Raw genomic sequence first — 11332 nt, 5'->3', positions numbered from 1 at the left:
TTTTTACAAGCGTGACACTAGTTGTCCTTATTCTGTCTCTTTCCTCCTCTCTACTCAGAAGTCCTAGTTAAACTACAGGTTTGACATGCCTATCACTTCAAATCCCAGAGTCATAAGATTGCGTGCAAGTAAGCTTATTTAAAAAAAAAAAAAAAAGAAACTCTCAGTTTCAATTATGTTGCAAAAGTAGTCTTGAAAAAGCAACCAAATGTAACAAATACAGCACTATGTGCAGAAAACCTGAAACCCAAGTTCTGAAACCTGTCACAGTCAGATACAGCTGGAGAGGAGAGCGTGGACCTCACAGCCCCGTCCCTTCTGCCATGCCACTCCTGTGACAGCGCTCCTGAGAGCTGGGGGCAAGAGGCTTCCTCATCCCACCTCCTCCCGCGTGTACCGTGGACGTGCCTCCCTTCACCTCAGTATATTGCTAGCGCTATGATGTGCCGCGCGGGGGCCTAGCGACAAGCGGCAGCAGTGACAGGAGAAGATAAGGTGCCTCTCTGGATGTGAAAGGCACAGAAACGTCCCCAAGTGAATTCCCGGCTTGCCCTGAGAGGGGTCCTTCAAGAGCCATTGATTTGCGTGGCATGTCAAGGCCACAGAGGTAGCCGTGGCACAGCGCCGGGCGCTGGCTGCAAGGATCAGTGCTGGGATGACAGGCTGACACACGCCTTCGGTGACGCCTCACTCGCTGCAACATACCGACGTACGCTTCTCCCTGACAAAGCTCAGTCACCTCAAATGCACCCTCACTTAAAAACAACAACAAAAAAGCAAGAAAGCTGCGTGTACTTCAGTCTCTTATTCTTTAGTTTGTTCCCCATTTGTGTGGCTCGCTATTTAAAGCGTTCAGTCTTTGTGTACAGTCAGTATGGAGTTATTTGTAAAAATAATGTGTGGTAAATTGGCAGACAAGTACAGTTTAAAATATAGACAATCTGTTGAGTGCTTTAGGAGAGCTGCCATAAAATTTCATTTCTTACATTATAATATGTTTAACATTTTATGCAACATAGTACTTCAAGAAAAATGATAAAATTAAACAGTAAAGATTCTTTGAAAATGCCTTGTAAGGAAGATCGCACAGAGCGACTGTGAGGGCACAGCGGGGGCCGGGGCTGGGGTGGCAGGGACTCCCCGGGGTGGCAGGGCCTGGCGCCAGGCCCCGTCCCAGCCCCAGCCAGCAGCAGGGCAGCCGGGGGGCACCGGGGCAGCCCCGGCCCTGGGCATCGGGCACCTCCCTGGGGCCGAGGCCAGGCTGGGATGTGGGCCTGAGGATGGGCCCAGCATGGCGGGGCCCATGGCCCGGCAGGGCAGGGCTGTGGGGAGCTGGAGGGAGCTGGAGACTGGCCCTGCTGCCATGTCGCTGGGGGCAGGGGCTGCCGGCCTGCGGGGCTGCCATGGGGTCCTGGGGCGTGGGCAGGGTGGGGGGAGCCCGGGGAGGAGTCAGGGACAGTCAGGGCTGGTGGCACGCTTGGGGCCCTGGTTTATTGAGCTTTCAAGGGAGAGAGAAATATCTACAAACAGTGCCATTTTAACCTTTAAGAAAAAAAAATCTATAACTGATATTCTGTAATCCACAGAGAGAAATCTTCAGTGTATTTCACAAAGGGTGGAGTTGATAGTATTGTGGTCTGGTGAGTTTATGAAATAATAAGATTCCACTGCTTGCACTGGGCTACAGAAGATTGCAAATATCTTGTAATATATTGGGGGCCTAAGGGCCCTGACAGCAGCTATTAACAAATGCTGGTAACTTTCTACTTAGATTCACCACCTGTTAAAATTCCATAAAGACTCAGAAAACAATCATCATTTTCTAGAGTCAGAAATTAATATGGGAGTCAACATACCAAGTTGTTCAAACACAAGAAGAAAAGAGAATACCAATTGCTTTTGTAATTGTGATTAAAAAAAAATAAATGGACATAACGAATGATTCATTTGAACATCTAACCACTGTGAAATCCGAAGTCCATTGAGGCTAAATCCCATGCCTACGTAGAGCCAGAATTTCATCCCAGTTCTTTACACCGATATCTAGCACACAATGTAGTCTCTTTGTTTTGTTGTCGTTCTGTATTAAAAACTATCTCAAGAAAAGTAGCAAGTCTACAAAACATTCTTACTTTATTTAGTTAAACTCAATAGGTCTGATTTTTAAGGAAAGTAATTTTTTGTTGTTGTTCAGATGTTTATTAGTTAGACCTTAAATAACAAATGCAGGGGGAAGAGAGTTGTTGGGGAGCTTTCACTACCTGGAAACTGTTTGGCAAAACGCTCAACAGATTTCTAAGTTCACGATCTGCAGAAACTTTCTCCATATTTAAGTATATGATTTCCTATCTTTAGCATTACAACTCCACTGTTTTTTGTGTCCCACATGTTAGGTTTTCCTTTATCAGTAAAATATTTTATATGCCAAATTCAGAGTTTTCTTTAATCTTTTTCCTGGCAAGAGTAAACTTGAATGTGGGTTTTTTTTTCCCCATATTCATCTGTAGCATTGAAGATCCATAGCAGGGAAGTTCTGAGCTTTGTAAGGCCTAATTGGCCCCACCATACTCTTTAGCTCTGAGTTAACCGTTAGGCGATGAGGTATCCTATTGCTTCTGAAGAGATTCACACAAGAAATTAATTTGTCTATGCCAAACAGTAGGAGATGCTTTGAAGGAAAACAGAATTTAGTCTAGTATTCTAAGAAGGGGGCCATACAGCATCCTGAGGTGAGGCCTGTCAATAAATATTTATTAAATCAGGGGATGGGACAAGAGCATCCCGTACTTTGTCAGCGCTTTGACCACTGAACTCTGACGCTAGTTGTAGTCATAGTCTTTACTCTTCTCCCTCTCTCTCTATCAAAATGAGTATTACGACAGTCATCTTTTTAACACAGCTGCAATTTAACTGGAAAATAACTGACTAATTTTATTAATCAGCCTATGAGTGATAACAGTTGTTTTTTCTTTATGAGAAATCTAGGTAAGATGTTCTCATTGGTTAACTACATCTCTCTCTTACTTTCCTGTCTGGTGTTTGAAACAATTCCTATTTGTGCAGAGTTTATTTTTTACTTTAAACTGCATATTTTTCCACTTTGCAAATTTCAGATAGTCTTTTTCCTATCATTTGAAAGATTTTTATCTTTTCTAATAGTTATCTATGTGTATTAGATTTGATTTGCTTTTCTCTCAACAAATGAAGATAGTTAGAAATGGACTACCTGGAAGCAAAAGGTAGAGTTGCTTTTAAAAAAATATATTAATAATCAATAATAGCTGCTTTAAAAAATATATTAATAATCAATAATAGCTGTTAATGGTCATCTTCAGCTTTCCAGTAATAAACTGGAAAATTATTCTTACCAAAAGGAAAAAAAAGCTAAAAAAGTAGGAACAAAAATACTCCAAGGATATAAAGGAGATATGGAGAAGTAGAATGTGAACAAAAGATAATTTCTTAGGTATGTAATAATTTCATTCTAAAATGGAACTTCTATTGGTCACATTTTATAGTAAGATTTGCTCATTTTCATGTGATTAATATTGAAAAAACACTTAAATAATATTTGGGGTTTTGATAAATTTATCTGGTAATTTTATGGAGAATTCTTACTGCACTGAGATTTTGTAGGCATGATTTTTTTTTTTAAATTCTCTTGGGGATCTGTTGGTAGGTGTGTATGCGAGTATGTGTCTGTGCATAAAATGTGACAAGTCTCCTTCAGCTGGGATCTTGAGTTCTACAAACAATGACTTTTTGTTCATCTCTGCTCTCCTGCTTGCCTTTCCTTTCCTTCTTCTGTTAACTAATGGTAGGAGAAGTGTGAAGCTTGTCATGCATACAGATGTTAAGAAATCTTTGCCATGACTGAAAATAGTTTGAAAGTAACAAAATAAATTGCTAGCAGCAATGCACATAATTAGCAGAAAATATGACTCACTTAAAGGGTAAAACTTACAAATATTGCAAATACATGTATTTCTCCCTACTATTGAATTTCTAGTCCATTACTATTTTCTACTGTGAATTTTTATTCAGATAATTGAAAAAAGTAGAATTAACATTTTTATATTTTTCATTCAATACAATGGGCATTAAATAGCACTACAAATTATAAGCAAAAGTAACATAATTGACAATAATATGCCAAGCGTGCTCTAGAATAGCTTACCTTTTGTCCAAAATAATCCATAACAATCTAACATATAGACAGCAAAATAAAGAGTAGGCTCAACATTACTGAGTTTTATGTAAATTTGAATTTGTACTGCTTCATGTTTAACGATACAACAAGCACTCATAGTTCTTTGTTCATGGACGGCTGATTAGTCATGTTACTGTATAAGTGTACAGAGAAGTACGGAAAAGAGCAAACCGAAGAGCCCTGTGTTGGTGTGCAGTCTGACAAGGGGAGAGGCTGAAAACTACCAACCCTGTTGCAATGTAGTTAATGCTGTTTGGGCCACATTGTGAAATACACTTTTCTGGTTGCAAGAACAGTAGCACACAAGCCACTTTAATTTCTCTCTCTCTTTTTCGGTTCCTTTCTGTCATTTGTTTTATTACTATTTGATATTCTTTGTCAGGTATATTTTGTGGGCAGCAAACTCAACAGGTACATAATAAAATGGTTTGTGTATGAAAATGCATGTGAGTACATGACCTTCCAAAACAAGGCACTAGTTTTGCCTTTCTGTAGTCCCACACATTCCACTGTTTTTCTCTTATTGATGATTGTGAACCTAAGCTTGTGCCATGAAGATGTATGGTTCATATACTGGCTTCTCTTTCTCAGTTTTACATCAATTAAGAAAACACTTTGTACAGATGGAACTCCTGCAGTCAGTCTCCTTCTTCTGGAAACAAAACTGGAAATGTCTCTAAAGTACCTGGTTGTTAACAGGGCTGTTAGACATCACAGTGAATAAAGAATCCAGTTTCTTTTTCTTCTCTCTTTTTTTGTTTTTTAAAGGTCTGATTTCATAATTGGCTCCATGTACTAAACAAAATGAATTTACATTGTCCAGAAAGCAATAAAAGTACTTTCTTTTGCTTTAATGTAATTCCTTTAACCAACAATTTGCACAAAAAAAAGAAAGAAAAAAACCCCAACCCAAACCTTACAACAGTAAGAAAGAGCAAGTACATGTATATGGTAAAGCTAAAAAAATACCTTAGTAGAGAAAGATTTAAAATTGTATTGCTAATTTTTTTACTGTAAGCATATGAATTATTTATTTTTTTAAAAATTTAAAATGTTATTTTGCACATCTGTGATGGAGATTCCCCAGACAGATGGAGATTCCCCATAACACAGCTCCATAAACAACTCAGCATTCTTTGAAACTTTTTACATACAGTAGGAATGAACAACAGCAGATATTGGAATGCAGTGCTGGAATCTCCTAAACTATTGACTTTGTCTATTGGCAAAGCAAGGCTTTATTCTGTTGGCAACCAATTATCTTATGAAGTTCCTTCCTAGCACCAGAAGTCACCATTCTCTTAACTGCACCAAAGTGGAAGTGGACATGCTTTGGTTACACACGAAAGTGAATGGTTGAAAGGTAGGGAAACATTTTTGAAGTAAAGATAAACAGATCATTTTTTGTGAAAATCTGTTTCACATTCCAGGTAAGGCATTTAACCCGTATGGTTCCTTACATCCCATCCTCTAGCATAATATTCATATACTTTTGAAGTAATTCACAAAGCGTTTTCACTAACATCTGTTTTAATGAGCATTTCTTGTGCATTTTTTTCTTTATCTTGTCACAGGCAATGAAGTGTCTTACTTCAGCATGTTTTCTTGTGTCTGTGTTTTGGCATGTTTATACACTGCTACATTCAGCCCAGCAGCTAAGAAAATCCTATGAGGGTCCTTCATTTTATTATTTTTGCTGAGCAGATGAGATCTTTCCCAATAATGAAACATTGTGTTATAATAAAAGAACATAACTGTCAAACCCCAAACTTTAATTAATCTAAACTACAGACATCCAAAAAACCCATGGAATATTTGAAAGTATTGAGAATCAGAACTTGTTTTAAAATTTCATATTGCCGTGCTTAAAATCTAGAATGAGGAGTGTAGCGTGTATTTTGGCTTTCTCTGAGTAACCTGTCTAGCTGAGGAGCCATATTGCACCACAGTGCAGTACTTGCAGTTTCCTGATCATAGAAGGATTTTTATCCAGATGAATAGCACCTTTGTAGCAAAGCTGAGATATTATGAAAGTCTAATTATGAAAGTCTAAGTAGCTGAAGCTATCTCACTGACGTTACACTGAGATTTTACTGGCAACCTAGTGATGGAAATTTTAATGTGAATACTGCTTTGCATAGGTTTAGTGTAAACAGGTTTGTAAACAGGTTTGATTTATTTGCGTGTGGAGGAGCCAGGCATGACTTGAAACACCTGTGAGATGCCTCAACGTCTTGCCATTTTCAGATGGAGAGGTCATTGGTCTTTACCACCTTACCTTTTTCAGGTTTGTGATGGAGCAAGAATCCTGGGGTGGAAAGGTAGACTGATGGTGTTAGTTTGTCGTGATCTTGACTATGATGGCTGTTTTATTGCCAATGGTGGTATATATTGGATTGTTTCTTAATGATAAGATCTTTCATCAGCATCAGTTATGGCTCAGGTTATTCTTTGCTGATTCCTCTGGTCAACATCTACTTTGTGATCCTCATGCTTGGCTTTGGAATTAGTTCCTCCTTCTTTAACTGACACTATGTGATGAAGTGGAATATTAATTGAATGACCTTTAACAAATGCATTATGACCACAAACGTTAAAATGTTTAAAGTTTTTTTTAAAATCATGATACGTTATTTCTTGATCACAGTTGCTATTTTGAGAGTCTGCATATTTTTACATTTCCATGTATGAAAAGGAAGTTCCTTCGCTGAGCAATGACACAAATTTCTCTCTCATTTGCCTGGATTTCAGTGACTTTTAAAAGCATCACTGGTATCCACTCAGATCTATTCCATGCCATTGGCAAAGACCAATTCAGAGCAATTTGTAAAAAAATTGAAACTAGACAAAAGGAAAAATAATGCCAGAAATGGGAGAATTTTTTCCTTGCCTTCATGCAGTTTGTTGCTTGCACCTATATGTTAATTAAAAAATAATTAAATTGTAGTCTGAGAATCCAATAGCACAGCTAGCTAGTCTCAATACAGCTGAATGCCATTTTTCATTTTTTATGGTAACCATGGTAGAGTGAAATTTTCTATTACACCTTAGTATTTCAATAGCAGACAATTAAAATGTTTAGTCACAACTTATGCTACTTTAGTTGCAAGCAACACTTCAGCTGAGTAACATTAGACACAATGGAAAAAGAGCAGAATGACTGCTCTTAGACAATGTTCCAAATCTCAGATCACAAAAAAAAAAGGTTCCCTTTCAGTTTTCAGGTCTCATATACAACAGTATGTGAGTAACTGGGATTTTCAAGCAGGTCTTTAGCAGCCCTTAAATCACATCACCAGAAAAAGCATCCTGAAGGAGTGTAGTAAGATCAGAAGATTCTGGTCCAATCAACCATTCCATAGCCAGGAACTAGAGCCTGCTCTGCAGATCAGACTAAATGAGACAGATAAAACGTGTCCTTTCCCAGCTGAGGACTTTCAGCGCTACTGAAAGGTGCTAACTATGCTATCAAACTCACAGGCTTGTCTTTTATTGGTCTTTAGTTGGCTTTGAACAATTCACATGTAAGCTAAGGGTATGTCCCTGTTCCAAACTTTCTCTCCCCCCATCAAATGTCTGCAATGAGAGATTTTTGAGGTTACCATGATGATTTTTGAGGCCACATGTGGAATGTTTTTTTGTGTGAGAAAACCAGGTTTATGACAGTCTTCTAGTGAAACACAGCAATCAAGTTATGGAAGGTAAAACCCACAGCTGAAATAGGTGAGAAATTTGAAGTGAGGAACTACAGAGAAACCGTTAAAGCTATAATAATATGCAGAGAACCTTTGGGAAATAAGCACGAATGTAATTGTAAAGTACAATTGGATTATAACTCCAATTACATTGGAATGTAATTTATTCACACAATATTACATTTCTTTTTTCCAGCCTCAGCCAAGATCCACTGAACTTTACTTTTGCACTCCTCTCTCAGTCTCTAATGGCTTCTTTATCAAGTGAAGACTAGCTCTAAATATTGCTTTTTTTTTCTTCCTAAGTAACATTTCTAAGACAGGTTCTCCTTCCTCCATCTTCATCTAAAAATCTTAGGCAGGCCTTCATCATGCTGTAGTAGCTGTTAGCAGGCTTTAACAAATGAAGTGCTGCATCATCAATATTATTCTAAAGAGGGCTACAGGAATCACTTTCCCTTCTTACTGCTTTGACTACATCACATATCTTTGCAACTATTACCTGCTCCTCAGTTTGCACTCTATGTCTTGAAAGTAAAAGCAAATCTTTTCCAAGTTGGTTCTTCACCTCCCTGTATGATCAGTTATTCCTTGAGAGTACGGTGGTCAGTTCCCTCTTTTACCCTGCTCATAGCAAAAGATTTCATGTCTCCACTTTATCTTTGTTGGAGACAGCATGTGAGAAAGATCCATGGCGAGACTTACACAGTGGAGGAAGCCAGCTTTCAGATATGTCTTTAAGGTATTCTTTCTGACAAAAGATTATATTTTCTTTTTCAAAATAACCTGGCAAATGGTAAGGAGGACTTCCTGTGGTAATAAAGAGTACAGTCTCACTGGACTCTTCCTACCTGTCTTTATCCACTTAATTTATCTCCTGTAAGTTCCATGTGCTGAAATACCAGATGAAACAGAGCCAGTTGACAGAGAGACTGGGCATTTCATACTTTTGGGGTAATTAATAGATTTGGTTGGCACACTTGAAGCTTAGATAAGCAAAACTATGTTCTGGAGATCTGATGGTCAAATTCCATTCAAGGGAAGCTTAAGCTCATAATTAAATTGTACATTTAATTATGTAATTATTTAATTACAGTACCTTTCACTACTAAAGTTTCCATAAAATATATTACTATGTTCTTATGCTCTTGATCAAAATTATCCATGCAGTTAAGTTTTACCAAAAGATGCCCTCCACTGTAGGGAACATTCCCTTATTATGACAAAGCCCAAAGGACTTGCTCCATCCCAGTTTTTGTGGTTCTTCCGTAGTTCTTCATTTTCCATTCTTTAGAGTTTTTCCTTCTTCTTCCATCTCATTGACCTCAAAAGCCAACATGCTTGAATAGGAGGAGGCTCCTGTTTAAATTAGTCCACAAAGGACTAATTGGCAGCTTCTGCACTATGCAGTAACCTCAGCACTGTGAAACATGCTACTTCAGACACTTACTTACCTATGAATCTGGCAACAGAGAAGCTAAGGGCAGCAGGTCAACTAGGACAATACTATGAGTAGCAATAATAGTCTTTCTGTGCTGGGTTTTTGCTTTAATGATTGAAAGGCAGTAGAGAGGATGGTCATGAGGAGCTGAGAGGCCAACAGACTTCCCAAAGTATCCCACAAATGTTTATATATCAAATGACCATGAAGGAGGCCTGTCTGCTATAGAGCTTTGCAAATAATTTGACTCCTCCAGTCCATGGAACATGGAGTGGAATCTTTTCCAAGGTAAGTGCTGAAAACAACCACCTTGGGTGACCATGGACAGTGAGCTCATATCTCCCACATGCCTGGCAAATGCTTTAGTCAGTAAGTCGCTGTTTGAAAGAGGGGAAGAAGGAAGGACGTCATCAATGACACTCATCTTTATCAATACTTAGAAAAGAGTGATACTCCCATGCTGTTATAAAAAAAATAGCCGTGCTGAGTTCTAGAGAGTTTGAAGCTGAAAATCCTGATCTTACCTACATACCTTATTGTTCAGAGAGTAATGTGTTTTAACTCCAAAGAAAGGAAGAAAAACCGCATACAAATAATGGAAAAAACCCCATCAGATACGCGCTTCTTTGAAGAAGTTCATACTAGCCAGCCTATGTGGCTGCCTGCGGAACATGCTTGCTCTCATGAGTGCTTTCTGAGCTGCTTAGTTTTCCCTCACTCACCTAACTCAAAGCTCAGATTTGTTGTGATAGCCATGTGTTTAAGCCTCTGATGGACGATGAATCTTGCCCTCAGCTACAGAGTGATTGTCACGCAACTGCTCTAATGGTTTGTACGCTGAAGATAAATTAAGTCAGGATAAGGATCTGGGATGGCCAAGAAAAGTGACAAAGAGCCACTTGGAATAGAGGCACAGTTGGAGGGGAAGAGTTATTTTGGCTCTTTTAACCCATGCATTGTGCTGAAAGGCCAAACTCTGGCAACAAACTCTGGCATGGCACCAGTACTTTCTTTGCACTTGTTTTTAAAATGTCCGTGTTGGCAACTCTTCTCAGCTATTTGCTTTCTACCGTACACATGCAGCCTCTGTGCATTTACATTTTCCACAATACAGTGTCAGGAACGAGCGAAATAATGGGCCAAAACTACTGTGAAGCCACCACAGCAGCAAGCGTCACTGAGCCTGGACCCGCTGCTGGCCGTGGCTTCCCCGCCTCTCCAGCACCTTTCTAAAGCGGATGAAGGGACTTCGGGCTTCTGAAGCAACACAGTCAGTCCTGCATGTGCGAAACATTTTTCAGTACGTGGGAGAAATATAAACAAATACTGAAATGTTTCTTGCAAGAGCAAAGTTTGCGTAGTTGATACCTGCACATCGTCCTCCAACAGGGATAAACTTAATTACAAATGAACAAACACTCTGAAAACCCCGACTTGCTGGGACTCATTTATTCACGATACCCAGTTCCTCCGAGAACCCCCGCCAGTGTCCTGTCGCCACATCCCTGTTCTACCCGCCCGCCTCGGGCCGCGTGGGCCAGCACCGAGGGGCGAGGAGGCCGCAGGACGGGAGGGTGCCGGGGCACCTCGGGGGGCAGCAGGCCCCCGCCGCCAGGCCAGGCGGAGGCGGCGTTAGCGGCTGAGGACCCGCAGTGCCCCGCTCCCCCGGTCCCCTCCGCGCTGCCGGCGTGGCGGGGCTTGCTTGAGCCGCCCGCCGCGCTCCCCCCGCACACAGCCGGTGGGACGGGAGGGGTGGGGGGTAGCGAGGTCCCCACGCCGAGCCGGGCGGGGAGGGAGCGCTGGGGTCAGCCCCGGGGGCGGAGGGCGCCAACGGAGGGCCCCCCGCCCGCCCTTTCTAACGGCCGGAGCGGAGCGGTCGCGGTGAGGAGAGGAGAGGGAGGAAAGCGGCTCTCTCCGGTTGGGATGGGGCCCTGGTGTGTCCCCCCCCCCCCCTTTTTTTTTTTCCTTAAGGAGTGGGCGTGAGGG

Source organism: Mycteria americana, chromosome 1 (genome assembly GCF_035582795.1).
Source record: "Mycteria americana isolate JAX WOST 10 ecotype Jacksonville Zoo and Gardens chromosome 1, USCA_MyAme_1.0, whole genome shotgun sequence".
In the NCBI taxonomy this organism is placed as follows: domain Eukaryota; kingdom Metazoa; phylum Chordata; class Aves; order Ciconiiformes; family Ciconiidae; genus Mycteria; species Mycteria americana.
Note: the sequence above shows the minus strand (reverse complement) of the source record.